The 21,497-nt window shown below is 35.8% G+C and overlaps 1 protein-coding gene and 1 pseudogene across 4 annotated transcripts in view; one reads left to right on the top strand and one right to left on the bottom strand.

The window, feature by feature from the left end:
- Nucleotides 1–13,581, bottom strand: part of LOC144245074 (small ubiquitin-related modifier 2 pseudogene) — a 32,269-nt pseudogene extending 18,688 nt beyond the window's left edge.
- The window catches only part of PEAK1 (pseudopodium enriched atypical kinase 1), a 255,618-nt gene that overhangs the window by 46,320 nt on the left and 187,801 nt on the right, over nt 1–21,497 (top strand). The gene's annotated exons all lie outside the window — the stretch shown is intronic.

Here is a 21,497-nt window from a genome sequence, read left to right as displayed (position 1 = left end):
TTAATGGCAAATGCAAAATGTACAAGAAAAACTTAGTTGAGAGAACCTATGAAATACACTTTGGTGTTTAGCTTACAGATCAGAAAAAGTTATTTATCCAGACTTTTTTAGATTAAATAGGGGGTGGAGACAGAGGACATTTGGGTAATAGAAACTGGTATAGGGGATGGTTTGTCTGATGAATGACCATTTCCTTCACTTTATGACACCATTATATTTGCATATCACTATCATTTTCAATCTGTGATCAGCTGCTCAATTTCATAAGTACTGTGTATCCAGGATTTTGCCACTCAGGACATTATAGATTGTTATATTTTTAGAGCTGTAAAGATGTTTATTCCCTTCCTGAAAAATACACATTCTATCATGAATTATAACTTGTGGCAGCCTTACGGATCATTTCTCCTAACTGTGCAGAAGTATGGATTTACAACTTGCTGCCTGAATTAGGAGGGTTAAAAGTGTTGATGGCACCTGAACTTACTGTGAACTGCAAAGCCCTGAGATAGCTTGTCAGGGATTTCTAAGGTTTCTCTTTTAACTTTGCCTTTATCTTACTCTGGGAGGAAACCCACACAAATGAGAGAAGACACATTCATCTTTGGTAATGACACAGAAACTGGTGCTTTTCTCATCTTTTGCCACTCAAGTGCTGAATTAATATCACGTGAAAATTATAAAATGACTTTTTATAATTGTTTTCAACTAAAATTGAAAAAGAGCATTGTCCAGATATTTATGGTTTTACCTGAACTCCAACATTTCAAATGGAATTGATTTCTTTCCAAAGGACGGCTTTTTCTGGGTGGTTTTGGTTTTGATTTTTTTAAAAAGTGTATTTATTTTGAGAGAGAGAGAGAGCAAGAGAGCAAGACGGGGCAGAGAGAGAGAGGGAGAGAAAGGATCCCAAGCAGGCTCTACACTGTAAGTGTAGAGCCCATGTGGGGGTTTGAACTCATGAACCATGAGATCATGACCTGAGTTGAAGTTGGACGCTTAACTGATTAAGCTACCCAGGCACCCCTTAATTTTTTTTTTATTTTTAATCTCTGCAGTCAACATGGGAGTCAAACTTATAACCCTGAAATCAAGTCACATGCCCTACCAACTGAGCCAGCCAGGTGCCCCTTGATAATTGTTTTTTAAATACTAAAACTTGTGCATGATTTCATCTTGATGACCAGCTCTGAACAGAAGTTTTAGTATTAATAGCATCTCCTCCAATAATTTAGCTTCTCTTCCTTCTTTCTCAGTCTAATATTTATTGAAAAGTGTAGGACCCGAAAAGGTCCGTATGTAACATAAACAAGCATTTAGTTAAGGAGTAATGCCTATGGTACTGGAGTATGTGAAATGAAACAAAGGTGTTTAATCAGCTTCAAAAGCTATTTACTGCTTCGTAAACTTCAGTGCTCAGTGTCATAAATATTATTACTCTTCCAGGACTTCAGAAAAGCAGTAAAATAGCAAAACTGATTTTTTCCCCTATAGTTAAAGCATGGAAGGTTTTCTTCCTAATAGAATTATGTAATGAAGCTAATAGTTGGGAAAAGCATACATGCTTGAAATTTTTAACTAAAGTGTCATCAAAATGAGGGATAGGTTGAAAATGAAGTAAGGAGGAAAAGGTTTTATCAGACTGAAGTTATATTGAATAAAAAGTCACATAGGATTGCCATGTATTTATTGAGCACTACTGTGGGGCATGGGCTAATAGATGCTTTCCATACAGTATTTTTAATCATTATAGCAGCTCTGTAAACTAAGTTGGTTTTAGTTTTAGAAGGAGAGTACAGAAGCTCAGAGAAGTTGTCACACGGTTGTGTCAGATTACTTCAAACTGCTTATCAGAAGAAAGCCTACATATAAATAGTCATTTTTTTCATATTCATTCAGCTGAATACCCGTTAGTATACATGAAAAGTTAAGCTGTGCTATGTTAGTTTTTAGATTTCTAAGAAGCTGGTATATTCCCAACATTTATTAAGTATTATGAGAGTTGTAACCATATATGAAGACCCCATCTTCCCCCTTCAGAGTTTACAAACTGATCAATATTCCAGCCTTGTATATAAAAATTTTAAAGTAGAATCAAAGAGAGCAAGGTTCTTTTTTCCAGTATTTTGTGACTGTTGGTGAGACCCCTTCCAACTTATCCCTCTTCTGTTCAGGTAGGGAAATGCTCATAAAAGCTAAAATTCATACCAATTGATGCATGTATGAACCAGTTTACAAGGACACCTAAGGAAGGAGTTCATAGTCTGGTTGAAATGCTTTGATAGAGGGGAAATTGTGTGCAGTGAGAAACTAGAAGATGTAGTTAGCGTAAGAACCTGTGATGCAGGAAAGGTTTTATAGAAACATTGTCTTTGGAGCCAAGACCAAAAAAAAAAAAGAAAGAAAGAAAGAAAAGAAAGAAAGCTTGTCAATGCAGAATCTAAGGGAAGGCTTTTGTTAGGATTCTAATATTTTATTAACCCAAATGTTAATTTTTTTGTGGGCTACTATGATTCTTTTTTCTTTTATATCAGTAACATTTTCAGAAAGACCCCCACATTCTTTATGAAAGTGTCATCTATAGAAGTTAAAAAGTTGGAATGTTGATATTTTCAAAGAAAATTTGCTAATCATCATTTCCAGTTCCCTCATTTTGCACACAAAGAATCCAAGGCCCAGATAAACTGTGAAGTGCTTGATGTCAAATACTTGTAAGCATCAGACCTGGAACTTGGCATGGGTTATAGTCATGGTTTTGTCCTGTAGCTAAAGCTCTAGTTGGAAAATGGTTGAGGTTAGTGATAGTTTAATAATAAAAAATAGTTTATATTTCCCTTTATTGTTTTTCTTCATTGGTGTTGAGAGAGAAGTGATTGAAGAAATGTGAAGTAATGGAAGTATCCAAGATGGAATATGGATGATAATTTATGTAGGTAAAGCATGGGAATTTACTTCAGAAAGTTCAGCTTTCTAAAGTGGAGTCACTTAATTTCAGAAGATGTTTATGTACATGCCATCTTTATAATGTATTAAATAGTGTGAAGATAGCAAATTTAATAAAAAGCCTGAGTGTATGAGGTAATAGTGGCAATAGAATTTATAAGCTTAGATTTATTCATACAGTCTTCTTGTAACTGGCCTTTTAACTGAAGTGAAATTGATGGGAAAAGCATGAAGTTATGGAGAGTTTGGAATAGGGATGCCTTTTGTTGACTGTGTGGCTGCGATTACTATAATGTATTTCGACCTTGAAACTGAGCCCTGGATGACAAAGGAAGGCAGCTTAGACATAAGAAAATGTCAGAGAGACAAAATAACCTTCAGCTAGTCTATAAAAGAATGATTAAGCAGTTTAAAATGTAAATGCTATATTCTATCACACAGCCATTTACGGGGATTTGAAATGACCGTAACTCTTCTTTTTCTGGATCCGGAATGCACTTCTGTTCTGAATGGCATAAGAAAGTATTGGCCTACTGTCAGCCTTTTTTTAGTTGCTTTACCCAGGAAATAGTGTGAACAAAAGCCAAATAATTTTTGAAGAACAGTGTAAATGATATGAAAGCAAAGGATAAAATGTATTCTCAATTTCCATAGTTAAGTCCAATGGAGGATTTAGACTTGGGAGTGTTTAAGAGGTCTTACTGATTACATCACTTACTCCTTTAAACTCTTACTGACTAGTTACCCTTCCTTACCTTTCTTAAAATACTTGAAAGAAATCCAAGATCAAAAAGAAAATGGCTAAACAAAAATACACATGTTGACTTCCATTACAGTTTACCATATGTACTAATCTTTGCTAGTGAGAATAACCTACAGTGTATATAACATGAAGATATTAGATTAGATTATTTCTAAGTCCTTTCTTGTTCTAAAATTCTAACCAAGACTCTCATCTATTGCACTATTCTAAGTCCTACCCATTCTCCATGGTATTATATCCTATCAATCAGATTAATTTCCAGAAGACCCTACATTAATTTTCTACTCCTTTGTCATTTAGTGGGCCCTCATTAAATATATAATTATGAGTACAAATTCTGGTCCTATTTTTCCTACACTTTTTATGAATCTTCCCTTCTGGGCAACTTTATTTAACATTTCAGCTCTGCTGTGTGTGCTCTGAATTGTTCCATGCCCCTATTAAAATTTTGTCAAGTGACTTAATTTCTCTAGAGTTGTTTCTTCACCCTAAAGGGAAGGAATGGATTTAATGACCCTTATACTTGTTTTGTGATTTCTAATTTACATGTAATTTTTCCATATACTGTCATTTTACCAATATAATAACCCTTTATAGTGATAAGTGCAGGAACTACTACTATACACATACACAAATAAGCACCAGGTCCAAGTACATTAGATGATTTATATGACAGTTGTTCTCAAACTTTTTAGTCTCAGAAGACCCAATTTAAAAAGTATCCCCCGAAATGTAATGCTTAACGTGTAGATCTAAGAAAATAAATACAGACCTATAGGTGGAAAACTGTAAAACACTGATTTTAAAAAGCCAAAGAAGATCTATATAAATGAGATATTTTGTGTTCATGGATTGGAATACCCAATATTGTTAAAGTCTCAGTTTTTTCCAGTTTAATCTATAGACTCAACACAGTCCCAGTAAGCTATTTTGTGGCTATCACCATACTAATTCTAAAGTTTGTATGGGAAACAAAAGACCTAGTAATGTCAATGCAATACTGAAAATGAACAAAGGAAATGAACAAAGCTGGAGTACTCACACTACCTGATTTCAAGACTTAATGTAAAGGCTACAGTAATCAAAACACAGTGGTATTTTGCAAATGAATAAACACATAAATTAACAGACTGGAGAGTTCCCACAATAAATAAACAAAATAAATACACAAATATAGTCAACTAGTCTTTGACAAAAAAACAAAGACAGTTCAAGGGAGAAAGGATAGTCTTTTCAATAAATGATGCTGGAACATATGCAAGAAGTGAACCTAGGCATAGACCTTATGACTTACACAACAATTAATGCCAAATGAATCATTGACCTATATTTCAAATACAAAACTATAATACTTATTGAAGAACATATAGGAGAAAATTGATATGACTCCTGGGTTTGGCAGTGAGTTTTAAAATACATTAGTAATGTGATCCATGCAACAACAAAAAAATGGGTGAAGTTGGACTTAGTTAAAATTGAAAACTTCTGCTCAATGCAAGACACTGTTGAGAGAATGAAAAGACAGTTGGGGAGAAAATATTTGCAGAACACATCTGATAAAGGACATGTTTCCAAAATATGTAGAGAACTCTTAAAACTCAGTGATAAACAAATCGATTCAATCAATAAATGAACAAAATATTTGAAGAGACACTTCATTAAAGAATATATGTAGATGGTAAATATCATAGAAGATGTTCAATATCATAAATCATGAGAGAATTACAGATTAAAACAATAACGAGAAATCATTACATACCTGCTAGAATGGCTAAAATCCAAAACACTGACAAAAGCAGACTCTGGCAAGGATGTGGAGCAACAGTAATTTTCATTCCTTGGTGGTGAGAATGCAAAATAGTACAGCTACTTGCTGCTTACAAAACTAAATGTAGTCTTACCATACAAATCAGCAAGCACATTCCTAAGTATTTACACAACTAATTTGAAAACTTATAACCAAACCTGCATACAAACGTTTATAGTAGCTTTGTTCATAATCCCCCCAAACCAGAAGCAGCCAAGATATCCTTCAGTAGGTGAATGAATAAACTTTGGTACATCCATAAGTGAAATATTATTGGGCAATAGAGAAGAACTATCAAAACGTGAAAAGATATAGGTGAGTCTTAAATGCATACTGCTGAGTTAAATAAGTCAGTCTGAAAGTGCTATATACTATGTAAGTCCCATTATATGACATTCTGGAGAAGACAAAAATAAGAGTCAGTTAAAGAATCAGTAGTAGCTAGAAGCTAAGGGGAGTAACAAGTTAGGGGGAAGGTTGATAAGGTGAAGCACAGGGACTTCTTCAGGGTAGTGAATGTATTTTGTATAAATACTGTAATGGTGAATATAGGACACTAAATATTTGTTTAAAACTGTAGAAATTTAAGGCAGAAAGAATGGATATTAATGTATACTAATTTTAAAAACTTCATTTAGGAGGTCTGGGATCTGATGATGGAATGTAAAGTGTGGCCAAAAGAATGTAAATGTATTACAAATATATGGAACAATGTTACTGAAGGGGGTGGAGGAATGAGGTACTGATCTAAGTAATTTTGGAAATGAGCAGAAATCTGTAAGACTAAAAGACAAAAGAAACCATATGTATAAACATTGTACTCTCCTACAGAGAGACAGGGTATATGGGTTAACAATTCTGAAACTGCTATACGTGTTTCTGCTATTGTAGTGGGGTTACAGTAAGCAAGGGGAAGAAGCTAGTATGATCCAAGAAATAATGGATTAGAATTGGAGACATTAGTATGAACTCATGTTTAGCTTAATGTAGGTACAAGTGATTACATATAAAAATGTTTATAGATATGTGTATACACATGGGTTAGTAAACACAGTTATATTGTCTGTCAGTTGAGAGGGCCTAGAAGCAATGAAACTCCAATAGCAATGACAACACCTTGTGCCCAGATCTTGGTTTCTAATATCATTATCCTATAAGAGGAATGAAGGTTTCTCAGAGGAGTGACTGATTCTTGAGCTGGGGCAGGAAATATACAAGGTGAGCCCAGAGCATCGTGTAGTGCCCGAAACTAACAAAGTGCTTTAAACACACACACACACACACACACACACACACACTCACACACAATAACAGGAGTATGTCAAAGGGACAGAAGAACTAACTAAAAGATCTCCCAATGTGCAAAGCTGGAACGCTTTGAGCAATAAAATAAAGTAGTATTGGGTTAAAACCCAAAATATAAATATCCATATGTCCATGCTGATATAAACAAATAATTCATGTTGACCCCAAGGGAGGATAGGCAAATCTCCCAGGCAGAAAAATTTCAGTAATATATGTAGATACTCCACCTTCAAGGAAGTGTAATTCCGCATCTCTCAAGTTGAACTGTTGATAGTGACTTTTCTCCAAAGAGTACAATATGATGGAAAAACCTGACAAACACTGCTTCATACCAGGTTATCAAGGTCAGTGCAGTAGTGGTAAGTCATGTAGATAAATTGTACCCTTGATAGGATAAAAATGATACTTTACCTGTGTTGTTTTCCTCCCTCCAACACATTATCCCAGTCTAATCATGAGAAATCAAATCACAGTTCTATAAAGCATCTGACCAGTAATCCTTAAAACTGTCAAGAGCATTGTAGTAGGTTGAATGGTGATATCCACGCAAAAGTATGCTTATGTCTTAACCTCTAGAACCTGTGAATGTGACCTTATTTGGACAGATAGTCTTTGCAGATGTGTGTGTGTGTGTGTGTGTGTGTACATATATATATATACCTCGTCTTCTTTATCTGTTTATTTGTGGATGGACACTTGGGTTGCTTCCACATCTTGGCTGTTGTAAATAATGCTGCAATAAATATAAGTGTGCATATGTATTTTTGAATTAGTGTTTTCATTTTCTTTGGGTAAATACTAGTAGAATTACTGGATTACATGGTAACTTTGTGTTTGTTTCTTTTTTTTATCATTTTATTTTTCATGTTTGTTTATTTTTGAGAGAGAGAACATGAGCAGGGGAGGGACAGAGAGAGAGAGAGGGAGAGAGAGAGTCCCAAGCAGGCTCAACACTGTCAGTGCAGAGCCACATGCGGGGTTCAATATCATGAACTGTGCTATCATGACCTGAGCTGAAATCAAGACCCGTCTGGACGCTCAACCATCTGAGCCTCCTTGGTGCCCCTTTGGGATTTTTTAAAAATACATTAAGTTTGTGTAATTTGTTACATCAGCCACAGTAAATGAATACAGTCATGAAAGACAAGGAAGGTCTGAGAAACTGTCACAAGCAAGAATAGCTTAACAATACTTAATTACTAAATGTAGTATGATATTCTGGATGAGATCCTCAACAGAAATTGGACATTGGAAGAAAACTGAAGATATGAAAACTGAGGAACTTTAGTTTGTAATTAATTTGTATTGATTCATTAGTTGTGACAAATGAGGGTGAGAGGGAAGAGAAAAAAAAAAGTGTGACAATGTATCACCCTACTATAAGATGTTAATAAGGGAAACTGGGTGTGGGACACATAGAGACTGTGGAGTTTTCTTCACAGTTTGTCTACTAATCTAAAACTGTTACAAAATAAAAGATGTAGTAAAAAAGAAAGAAAAGGAAAGGGTACCTTTTCTAGGAATAAAATGAACCCAGAATATTCTACCACCAGAGCAAGTGTTTCCTAACCTTTGCAACTATGTTTTGGGGAAGGTTTGTCTCTTACAGGTCTCCTCTGTTCCTTAAACAGTGTGCAGTCAGCCTTGCTGTTCAAGGCAGATAAGCTGTTGGGGAAACAGATTTATTCACCTACAGGAAAATCAGAGCAAGTCACACATTTTAAACAAAGTAGCACTTTGTCTCTCTTACTGCTTTCTCCTCCCTGAATAAATCAGTCCAGAAGTCATAGGATGGAACCCAGAAGCATAGGTACCTGTCCTAAGACTCCTTGGAGAAATGGCTGATTCCAGGGCTGGAGTAGAGGAAGAATAGGACAGGATGTGGGAAACACATCTTCTTGTACCAGAAAGTAAAGAATCGCTCAAAGAAGGATTATATATAAAGGATACAGAAGTGACCTTGAAGGAGCGAGCACTCACTGGTCAATTTTTTGGTCTGAACATCAAATAATACTCATTATCAAATTACAGCCCACTGAATAAAATCAAAATTCATGAGTTTGCAGTGACCTAGTAAATGAATGGAGAGAAGAAAAGGAAGAATGGAATTAGAAAAATCACAGTTTGGGAACCAGTGTAGTTATCCATGGGTAGTCAGTTATCAATGAAATATCAGTAGATGCCAAAACTAATGGGTGAAAGTTTAATAAGGAATGGGCTGTTTATGTAGTCTTGAAGTGTCTCCTCACAAAATATCTATTAATTATAAAGGAAATAAAAGGAACTTCACGGTAGGAAACCTGGCAGATTCTAACCCTATTCAGGCTATCAAAGCTAATGCTAATAGTAATGTGACAAAATAAAATCAAGCACTGCCCGATAGGATGCAGTATGAGGACCAGGGCATCATTTCTATGATTCACCTACCAAAATCTATAACCTAAATCTAATCTTGAAGAAACAGAGAATCCCAAATTGAGAGACTTTCTAGAAGATACCTAGTAACTTTCAAAATTTTAAAGATCATGAAAGTAAAGGAAAAACTTGAGAACTAACTGTTCCAGAGTGAAAGAGACTGCAGAAACACGACAATTAAATGCAACCCATGATACTAGATCTGATCCTTTTGCTGCAAAAGACATTAGTGAGATGACTGGTGAAACTTAAGCAGTGCATTGAGATTACAGGGTATCATTGTTGATTTGTTGATTTTGACGATTGTATCATGGTTATTTGGAAGAACGTATTAAAGGAATTACAAACCTAAGTTTTCAGGGATGATGGGACATAGTATCAGCAATTTACTCTTAAATGATTCAGAAAAAATTCTTCATACTATTCTTAAACTTTTCTGTAAGTTTGAAATTAGTTTTAAGATTATCTTTAAAAATTTAAAATAAAAGCCAATATGGGGGTGAGAAGGATGAGAGGGAGAATTTATTCAGAATAGCTCTTATCAACTCAAGAGCCCCAGACCTTGAGGAAAATTGAATACATTAAAGGGAAATACTAAGATCAAATATTAATGCTAGGAGAAAGAGTTCATGGAAAGAATTTTTCATAATGAAAAAATAATCTTGTAAATAGTCTTGGAAACTTTGTATTGAGTGAATTTTGGTGTTAATGTTTTCCTTGCCTCATTGCCAAGGGTGGGAATGGAAGTTCATCTCCCTGTTGGGTCATGCTGGCAGGGGAATTGGATAGGGAAAAAGGGAATAGAAGTGCCAACTGTTACCACTTTGTACAGTCTTGTGCTGCCTAGGTGCTGCTTTGAAGGGTTGACATTTAGCTCCTAGTGGCTCTGCTAACACCAGAGAAGCACATAGGAGAGACAATTTTTAGAGGTATGGAAAGAACATTGACTGAGGAGAAACTACCAACGATGAGGAAAATGGTGAAATTTTAAGATAGAATTTAGACTACAGATGTGTCATTCCACTATCCCAGGCTATGATCCTTGACATCTTAAGGCATATGGTCTCCTTATACTTTTTCAATTAAGTTTTAGAAAGGAAAGCTTTAAAGGACCAACTAATCCATTGTTTTCCACCCAGCAATCAGTATGTAAGTAAGAAATGTGGTAAGGGAAGTTATTGGGTCTTCTCAAAGTTGAAATTAACAGAGCAAAGAACAGAAGCTGTAGGACTTTTATTACCTTAATAAATACAGTCAAAGGGCAGATTTATGGGTGTGATCAACCTGAAATAACTGTGTTTTATAATTTTAAAAAATTGCTGAAAATGACTATTGTCTCTTATGTTGCTGGTTATATATATAACCATTACCAAAACAACAATACAGCTTTGGTCTGTATTAGTCTAGCTTAAAAGTAAAGATAGCTACCATGTCTGACAATTACAGTAGTCCAGTTGTTAAACTGTTTTAAAATAGCTGAGTTTTCTTCACTTAAAAGTTGAAAGCCTAAAACATAACAATAAGAAGTAACATCTACCTCTTTGAAAACCATGTGATGAAGAGTACCTTAAAATTTTTTGAATACAGTGCTTATGTTCTTTGGATGACAGAAGAATTCATTAAAGTACCTGGAGCACCTGGCTGGCTCAGTCCATTAAGTGTTTGACTCCTGATTTCGGCTCGGGTCATGATCTCGGAGTTTGTGGGATTGAGCTCTACCGCTGACTGCACAGAGCCTGCTTGGGATTTTCTCTCTCTCTCTCAAAATAAATAAACTTAAAAAAGAAATTGATTAAAGTATTTCAAATACATTAGTTTCAATAAATATTTGGGTGCCTGGGTGGCTCAATTGGTTAAGTGTCCGACTTCAACTCAAGTCATGATCTCACAGATTGTGAGTTCAAGCCCCGCGTTGGGCTTTGTGCTGACAGCTCAGATCCTGAAACCTGCTTCAGATTCTGTCTACCTCTCTCTGCCCCTCCCCCACTCATTCTCTGTCTCTCTCTCTCTCTCCTTCAAAAATAAAAAAACATCTAAAAAATTTTTAAAAAATAAATATTTGATGTGAAATGAATGTTGAATAATCCTAAAAAGATTGGAAAATATTGGCGCTAATTTCTCTTTGAGTGAGAAGTAAATGTCTTGCCTATATTATTCAATTCCTGTTCTCTACTTAATAGAGAATTTGAGATGTAATGTAAATGAAAGGTACCTGTGTTAATCTTGAATTGAAATCACACAGCAAGGAGGAAACCTAATCATTAAATAACAAAATCAATTTCATTTTCTTTGCTGCAGTTTAAAAAAATGTTGCATACATTGCATAGCTGCACTGATCACTGCCCACTCTTAAAAAGGACTTCTAGAATCTATTACCGTTTGAAAAACTCTTACTAAATCCACTATGCTGCCAGTGACTGGGGGCGAACTGAGAGTGACTGACATAGTCTATTGCCTAGTATAATTCATAGGAGAAATACTTTTCTGCTCATAGATTTTTAAAAATATTGTTAAGTCCTGTGGCTGGCAGAAAAATGGAAAATTCTGCCTATTTTTAGCAGAATTCCTCCTTTGCAACCAATTTTCTTTTTATTCAAGCTATCTTCTCCAACTCCACCCAATCCAAATTGGTACATCTTAACTTCTAAGATCTGAAATCTCCACTCCGGCCCATGCAGGTGTACAGATGTCTTCATTATAGGAAATGTCATGTCATGTATTGATTGATTTCCTGTAGGGCTGAAATATAGCAAAGTAGGACAGTGTGCAACATATGAAGAAGAATATGGCAGGGAAGATTCTTTTTTCCAGGGAAAGACTTCTTTATCTTAAGAGGCCAATCATTAAAGGACCCAAAAGAAAAGAGGCAGTAAGTACTCTTCTGCTAAATTTTCTGCTAGGATTCTTTGTGATATTCAGCCAGATGACCTCCTTTAAATATTCTGTGATTGTCCCAGGTTATGATTAGGATATTGGTAAACAAAAATTGTGTAAAACTTCTGAGGACATGTATATAATCTATCAAATTTTGTTTTTATTTAAAGGCATAGATGAAAAAAAAGAGCATAACAAGTCAGCAACTATAGGGCTTTAAACATTTTTTTTTAAACTGAAGGACCTTTTTTTAAAATCATCTAAATTCAGTCCATTTGTTTTCCTTACTAATATTAATTACCTGAAACCGCATAGACAGAAAAATAAGGGCCAGGAATACACGGTGTATTTTGGGAGGATATCACCATTCAATCTACTACAATTGCACTTTGCAGAAAACTATGTTTTTTACAAATTGAAGGTTTGTGACAGCCTCGCATCAAGCAAGTCCATCGATGCCATTTTTCCAACAGCATTTGCCTACTTCCTGTCTCTGTGTCACATTTTGTTTATTCTTGAAATATCTCAAACCTTTTCATTATTATATTTGTTATGGTGATCTGTGATTACAACTTGTTGAAACTTCAGATGATGGTTAGCCTTTTCTGACAATTAAGGTATTTTTTGTTTTTAGACATAATGCCATTGCACACTTAATAGCCTATATAGTATAGGGTAAACCTAGCTTTTTTAAAAAAAGTTTTTTAATGTTTATTTTTGAGAGAGAGAGAGTGAGCAGGGAAGGGGCAGAGAGAGAGGTAGGCACAGAATCTGAAGCAGGGTCCAGGCTCTGAGCTGTCAGCACAGAGCCCGAGTTGGGGCTCGAACTCATGGACCGTGAGATCATGACCTGAACTGAAGTTGGATGCCCAACCAACTGAGCCACCCAGGTGCCCCCCTTTTTTAATTTCTTCAATGTTTATTTCGCTTTGAGAGAGAGCGAGAGAGAAACAGAGTGGAGGAGGGGCAGAGAGAGAGAGGGAGACACAGAATCTGAAGCAGGCTCTAAGCTCTGAGCTCTCAGGACAGAGCCTGACCTGGGGCTGGAACCCACAAGTGGTGAGATCATAACCTGAGCCGAAGTCGGACATTCACCCAACTGAGCCACCCATGCACCCCCCAAATTGCGGTTTTCTCATGGAGAATGTCTTCTTGGTCTGGAGGAACAGAGTTCAGGTTCCCATTTTTGTACACACTTCCTGTCTGGTGTTGAAGCACATCAATTATATCTTCATCCTCCATCCACCATTACAACTGTGTAGGTGTGTCTGTTTCATTGATTGGCTGCCCATCAGATCAGAATCTGATCTGACTCAGTAACAATCTCTGTTGTTCACAATAGGTTTTTATTAGTTTACTAAGTGGTATATGCCTCTTAATCTTACACGTGCCACACAACCATCCTGCCCTGTCACCTTCGAATATGTTCGTTGTTCTCAGTCTTGACTCCTTCCTTGGGCTTTTTGTCAGCCATGGCAAGTACCAGAGTCTCCCCAGCTGCTGCTTCACAAAAGAGGCACAAGGTCCACACCAAGAGAGCATACAAACAGCACCAAGAGTGGCAGAAAAAGGAAGTGGCAGGGGTGGAGTGTGCTTATAGATTTTAAAGAGATGTAGGGACATCTTACTACACTAAAAGTATTTTCACCTGCTCGACCTGGGACTATTTGACAGGGTGATTGATTGAATTGCTCCAAGGAAGATGAGCTGTTATATCAGTTAAAGTGACCCAGGTTTTAGTGAAGAGGCAGTTGCAGGTTTATGGTTAGCTTTACGGTTAATAGAAGTTAATAGGAACATACATTTTTTAAATTTGCAGCTTGGAGTGAATTTGAAATTAGAATATTTTACTTCTGTTACCATTTGAAGAAGTGAAAACATTGATTTTCAGTAGCTACTGTGAAATATATGCTTATTTTTATGAATGGCAGTAGTACTTCCCCATAGTATCCATTAAGTGAGTTGCTCCAAGGAGCACTCGAATTTGTGTGTATCCTGAGACCTAACTTCAGCAAACACAAATCATACTGAAATCCTCCAAATTCAGTTTGATATCCTAACAGGGAATGACAGTGGAACATGCTCTGGACCTTTTGGATTTGCATTTTTTACAGCTGATTACTTCTGTTAAGCCCAATTTGGTCATTTTAGACCAAATTGAAATTTTTATCTTTGATGTCAGAATATGACCGTGATTGCTATCCTGGGGGCATTCTCTATGCTGTAGTTAGTACTTGGTTATTTGGGTCAAAGTTCAGTGTGTGTGTGTGTGTGTGTGTGTGTGTGTGAATCCCTCCCTCCATTCTACTCTTTCTCCCTGTCTGCCTTCCTTTTTTATTTCTTTCCTTCCCTCTTTATTATATTTCACCCTTACTCATGACATTTAGATTATCCTCCAACTCCCCAGTGGCCCATTTACTCCACCTCTTGACCCCTCTTAATTCTTTTATTGTAAAATACATTTAGCATAAATTTTATCACCTTAACCATTTTAGCTGTACAGTTGGCATTATATAGATTCATAATATGGAACCATCAGCACTTTCCACCTTCATGTTGCAGAGCTTTATACTCACTAAACAGTAACTCTACTGGAGTGATGACAATACTGACTCCGTCTCTGGTCTTTCATCTTGTTTATGTCCTCTCTGTAACCTCTCTCTCTCTCTATGTGTCCCAGGCCCCTTGGAGATTAGTATACATGCCTTAGAAATGCCCACCAAGTCTGGAATGTGGGGAGGCTTTGCTTCGGCCCTCTTTAAATATGTTAAAGATAAAATAGTCTTTCCCTTTCCTGACACACAGATGTCATCACAAGGTCCATCAGTTAGGTGCATGCAAACCCTCTGAAATGCACATGAACCCTTTGATTTCATTACAGTGCTCCCAGGGTCCCCTTGCTCTATAGAATCTGTAGACTCAGGTCCATACTTTTTTGGAAATAACTGCAGCTCAGGATCATCATCTGCCCAATCCTCCCTGTCAGAAGTTACCCTGAATAAACCTCTGTGTGAATTGTATGGCATTGCCTGCTCTGTTTTTGGTCCCAAAATGCCTTCTCATTTTGGAGGATACTTTATACAGTCCCTCTTCCAACTTCTAATACTCCCCATTCTCCTTCCCTCTAGTCCCTTGGCACCCACCATTCTTCTTTCTGTCTCTATGATTCTGTCTACTTTAAGCACCTTGCATAAATGGAATCATGCAGTATTTGTCTTTTTGTGACTGGCTCATTTCACTTACAGTAATGTCTTCAGGGTTGTTCAGCTGTGTTGGTAGCATATGGCAGAATTTCCTTCCTTTTTGAGGCAGACTAATATTCCACTGAATTCATTTGTCTGCCAACAGACACTTGAGTGGCTTTCATGTGTTATCATTAGTGAATAGTGCTGCTCTAAATGTCATTGTACAAGTATCTCTTCAATACCTTGCTTTCACTTCTTTTGGGTACACTAGAAGTGAATTGCTGGATAATATGCTAACTCTGTTTTTAATTTTTGAGGAATCACCATTCTGTTTTCCGTAGCAGCATATACCATTTTAAATTATACCAGCAGTGCACAACTTGTTATTTCCTCCTTCCTCCCTTCTTCTCTCTCCACCCGCCCCATAGTAGCTGTCTTAATGGATGTGAAGTGATATCTTATTGTAGTTTTGATTTGCATTTTCCTAATGATCAGTGATGTTAAACTTATTTTCATGTACTTACTGGCTGTTTATATATCTTCTTTGGAGAAATGTCTAGTCAAGTCCTTTGTCCATTTTTGAATTGGGTTATTTGTTTTTATTGAATTTTAGGAGTTCTCTATGTATTCTTATGTTAATCCCTTATCAGATATATCATTCACAAATATTTTCTCCAATGTTCTGACTTTCATACATAGTGTCTTTTGATGCACAAAAGTTTTAAATTTTCATGAAGTCAATTTGTTGTTTTCACTTTTCTTATCTGTGCCTTTGATGTTATATCCAAGAAATCAGTGCTAAATCTAATGACATGAAGTCTTTAACTATGTTTTCTTTTTTTTTTTTTTTTACAAATAGTTTATTGTCAAATTAGTTTCCACATAACACTCAGTGCTCATCCCCAAAGTGCCCTCCTCCCTGCCCATCCCCCCCACATCCATCAGTCCTCAGTTTTTGTCAGCATTCAAGAGTCTCTCATGGTTTGCCTCTCTCCCTTTCCCCCACCATTTCCGCCCTTCTTCTCCCCCTTGGTCCTCCGTCAAGTTCCTCCTAATCCTCCTATACGTGCAAACATATGATATTTGTCCTTCTCTGCCTATGTTTTCTTAAGAATTTTATGGTTAAAACTATATTTACATTTAGGTGTTTGATTTGTTTTGAGTTAGTTTTTGTCTATGGTGTTAGGTAAAGGCCCAGCTTCATTCTTTTGTATGTGGATATTCAGTTTTCCTAGCACCATTTTTTGAAAAGACAGTCCTTTGTCCATTGAATAGTCTTGACACCCTTATCAAAAATTATTTGACCATTTATGTGAGGCTTTATTCCTTGGCTTTCTAGTCTATTCTGTTGTCTTTTTGTCTTATGTTTTTCTTTTTAAATTTCAGTACCATGCTATAGCATTGTAGTAAATTTTGAAATCATTAAGTATAAGTTCTCCAGCTTTATTATTTTTTTCATACTTATTTTGGCTATTCAAGGTCCCTTGAAATCTGACATAAATTTTGGGATGAAGTTTTCTATCTCTGCAAAAGACACCATTGAGATATTGATAGGATTGCCTTGATTATCTGTGGATCAGTTTGAGTTTAATGGATATCATAACATCATTAAGTCTTCCAATCTATGAAGATGTGAGGTTTCCATTTATTTAGATCTTCCTTAATTTTGTTCAATAGTATTTTGTAATTTTCTTTTTTTTTTAATGTTTTATTTATTTCTAGGAGAGAGAGAGACAGCGTGAGCAGGGGAGGGTCAGAGAGAGAGGGAGTCACAGACTGAAACAGGCTCCAGGCTCTGCGCTGGCAGTCAGCACAGAGCCCGACACGGGGCTCGAACCCACAAACCACGAGATCATGACCCAAGCGAAAGTCGGACGCTCAACCGACTAAGCCACCCAGGCGCCCCAGTATTTTGTAATTTTCATTGTACAAAGCTTTCATCTCCGTGGTTAATTCCTAAGCATTTTATTCCCTTTGATGCTGTCATAAATGGAAGTGTTTTTATAATTTCAGAGATTGTTTATTGAACATGTATAGAAATGCAACTTATTTCTTATGTATAACCCTTATTTAGTTAGTTAGTTAGTTATGCCTAATTACTCTGGCTAGAACTTCCAGTACTATGTTGAATAGAAGTGGCGAAAGTGGGCATCCTTGCCTTGTTCCTGATCTTAAGGGAAAAGCTTTCAATATTTCACCACTGAATATGGTATTTACTGTAGGTTTTTCATATATGGCTCTTGTTACCTTTTGCTGAGGTAATTTACTTGTATTTTCAGTTTGTTAAGTGTTTCTATGAGGAAAAGGTGTTGAATTTTGTTAAATGCTTTTTCTCTATCAATTAAGATGATCATGTGGTTTTTTCCCCCTTCATTATGTTAATGTGGTGTATTACACTGCTCAGTTTTCATAGGTTGATCCATCCTTGCATTCTAGGAAAAAATCACACTTGGTCATTGTGTATAATATTTTTAATATGGATTTGTTTCGCTCTTATTTTGTTGACGAATTTTGCTTCAGAGTTCCTAAGAGATACTGGTTTGTAGTTTTCTTTTTTGTAGTGTCTTTGTCTGACTTTGATATCAAGGTAATGCTGGCCTCATAGAATGAATTAGGAAGTGTTCCTTCCTCTTCATTGTTTTGGAAAAGTTTGAGAAGGATACTATTGTCTGCTAGATTTTACCAGTGAAGCCATCAGGTCCAAGGCTTTTCTTTGTTTGGAGATTTCTATGATTTAATCTCCTAACTAGTTATAGGTCTATTAAGATCTTCTATGTCTTCATGATTTAATCTTGGTAAGTTTTGTGTTACTAGGAATTTGTCTGTTTCCTCTAGGTTATCCAATTTGTTGGTGTACAGCTATTCATAGCACTCTTCTATAATCCTTTTTATTTCTCTAGAATTGATAATAATGACCTCACTTTCATTTCTGATTTTAGTAATTTGAGTCTTTTCTCTTTATTTCTTAGTCCATCTAGCTAAAGATATATCATTTTGTTGATCTTTTCAAAGAACCAACTTTTGGTGTCATTGGTTTTCCTCTTTGGTTTTTCTGTTCTTGATTTCATTTATCTCTGCCCTAATCTTTATTACTTCCTTCGGATAGCTTTTAGTTTAGTTTGTTCTTTTTCTAGTTGCTTAAGCTATAAAGTTAGGTTGCTGAGTTGAGATCTTTCTTGTTTTTTTTATATAAGTGTTTATAGCTATATATTTTCCCCTTAGCACTGCTTTCCCTGCATCCTATCAGTTTTGACATGTCGCATTTTTATTTTCATTCAGCACTGAGTATTTTCTAATGTCTCTTGTGATTTCTTTTTTAATCCATTTATTGTTGAAGAGTGTGTAGTTTAATTTTCGCAAATTTGTGAATTTTCTAGTTTTACTTCTGTGTTGGTTTCTAACTTCATCCTGTTGTGGTTGGAAAAGATATTTTATATGATATTTATCTTCCTAAATCTGCTGAGGCTTAATTCATGACTGAACATATGGTCTGCCTTGGAAAATGTCTCATGTGCATCTGTGAAGAATATGTACTCTGTTTTGGGGTAGAGGGTTCTTTATATGTCTTTTGAGTCTAGTTGGTTTGTTGTGTTTAATCCTCTATTTCCTTAATGATTTTTTTCATTTATTTATTTTGAGAGGGCACATGCACGCATGCATGAGCAGGGAAGGGGCAGAGAGAGAGGGAGAGAGAAAATCCAAAGTAGGCTCCGTGTTTTCAGCACAGAGCCTAGTGTAGAGCTTGAACCCAAGAACTGTGAGATCATGACCTGAGCCGAAATCAAGTCAGATGCTTAACTGAATGAGCCATCCAGGCAACCCTAGTCCTTGATTTCTTATCTTCTATCTGGTTGTTTTGTTCATTATTGTGAGTCAGGTATTGAAGCCTCCAGCTCTTATTATAGAATTGTCTCTTTCTCCCTTCAATTTTGTCAGCTTTTGCTTCATGTTTTCATGGTCTATCAATGGGTGTGTAAATGTGTGTAATTGTCATATATTCTACTGTACTGAATCTTTTATCAATATGTAATATCCTCTCTCAAGTTAGTAATAAGACAAAATAATGTTTTATTTGTTTCTGAGAGAGAGAGCAAGTGGGGGAGGGACAGAGAGAGAGGGAGACACAGAATCCAAAGCAGGCTCCAGGCTCTGAGCTGTCAGCACAGAGCCTGACACAGGGCTCAAACTTGTGAACCATGCATGAGATCATGACCTGAACTGAAGTTGGACGCCTAACCAATTGAGCTACCTGAATGTCACAAAATAATGAATGTTTTAAAAAGCAATGAATCCTCCAGTTAATATACTGTCTCTTCTATCTGAAAAGTTAAGTATTTAAAATAGCTCCCCTTTGGGGGACCTCAGTGACTCAGCCGGTTAAGTGTCCTACTCTTGAATTGGGCTCAAGTCATGAATTGGGCTCTGCACTGAGTGAGGAGCCGGATTAAGACCTTCTCCCTCTCTCTGCCTCACCCTCCCACTGCTCACATGTGTACGCGCTCCCTCTCTCTCCCTAAAATAAAAAAGAAAAGAAAATTAAAATAGCTCCTCATTGTAAACATATCATTTACAACTTTTATTTTTATAACATTGACAATTTATTGCTTACTTCAGGTATGCCAAATTCTTTGTAGGAGAAATACTCACTATTGAAGTTTTAGCTGATAAAGCTATGTATGCAGATAAAACAGGAAGAGAAACATTCTGTTCTTCCCTTTTAAAAATAAAAATTGATTTATTTGAAACTGGGTGGTTACAATTATAAAGCGTAAGCCATTCTTACTATTGTAACATTTTGGTTTTTTATGACATGGATGTTCCTCCTGTATAAATAACTGTAAGATAAGTCTAATCTACTGCTGAAACTTTTCAATTCTGTTTATGACCTAATGATGCTTTATGCAGTGTTTCGCTGGAATTTACTGGCTTACAGTCTTGATGTATTTTTTTTATGTTAAGTTGAGTCAGTTTCCAGTATTAATAATTCCATGGTAACCTACATGGAGAATAGTTTCTGCTTAAATGAATTAGGAAATGGTGAATCTTTCATAATAAGTTTAAGGTATTTGCACATTTGAGATGTAAGAATTAATTAAACATACTTCATAGAACACCATGTTTTTCTTCAAAGCACCTATTGTCTCCAAATCCAATAAAAGTGAAGATGCATCAGTTCTTAATATAATATTCTGTAGAGATTCTCTTGACTTAGAAATGCCATTTTTCTCTTCCTTAGTATTGGCTACTGTTTTTTTGTTGTATATACATAATGTTTATTTTAATACAACATTCTTATAGGTTAGGATATATACACCTTAGTAAAAATTTAGAAAACTGGCCATTGAAGTTATCATTTATCAGAAATATTTCTGACCACCAGTGTTGCCTATATATGTATGAGCCATAAGCTCACCCTGAAAAGGACTGTTTATATGCTCAATCAAGGTTATTAAAGTTCAGAGGAAAATTAATATTCAATGCTTCTACTCTTTTATTTCTCACTTGATTTAACTTAGAAGTGCTTTAGGACCTTGGCCTACTTTACTGTACTGTACATTTATTGGTAGTAATTATTAATTGATGAAGTGGGATTTGATGTTAACTATTCTGTGTTAACCAGTTTGTTTATCATATTCTGCTTTTCAATTTGTGGATATTACATAATTGCATCAATACACCAATTTTATTTTATAAAACATTTTTTCCTCAGTGAGGTATAAATGTAAGGTAATGTTAGTTTACTTCTCCATAGCAATGAAAGAACCAGGGCTAAATCCAGAAACTCATCATCTAATCATGTTTAGCATCCATACTCGATATTAATAGTGTTTAATTTTTAATTCATATTGTTGATGTGCCAGATGGCATATATCTTTATGCATAGTACATAACTGTAAGTTTCCTCTCAAGACTTGATAGAACCATTGCATTTATTTTTATTTATTTTTTCATTGCATTTATAATGCCTGTGTTTATACTGTTTTATATATTTCCATTGTACTGTCATATTGTTTATATTTCCCTTATCCTCAGAACAATCCTGAGAAATATGTAAACAGTATCTCTAAGTAAATTGAGTTTCATCAAGATTGTTTTGTTTGGGCAAAAATTCAGGTCTCTTGATTTTTTTGTTAATCCTCTGCCTGGTCTTCTGTTACAAAGAGAATAGTAAAATATCTCTTGATAGTGGTGTCAAACTACTATA

Source organism: Crocuta crocuta, unplaced genomic scaffold, assembly GCF_008692635.1.
Source record: "Crocuta crocuta isolate KB4526 unplaced genomic scaffold, BGI_CrCroc_1.0 scaffold310, whole genome shotgun sequence".
NCBI lineage: Eukaryota > Metazoa > Chordata > Mammalia > Carnivora > Hyaenidae > Crocuta > Crocuta crocuta.
Note: the sequence above shows the minus strand (reverse complement) of the source record. Positions and strands in the feature narration are given on the sequence as shown.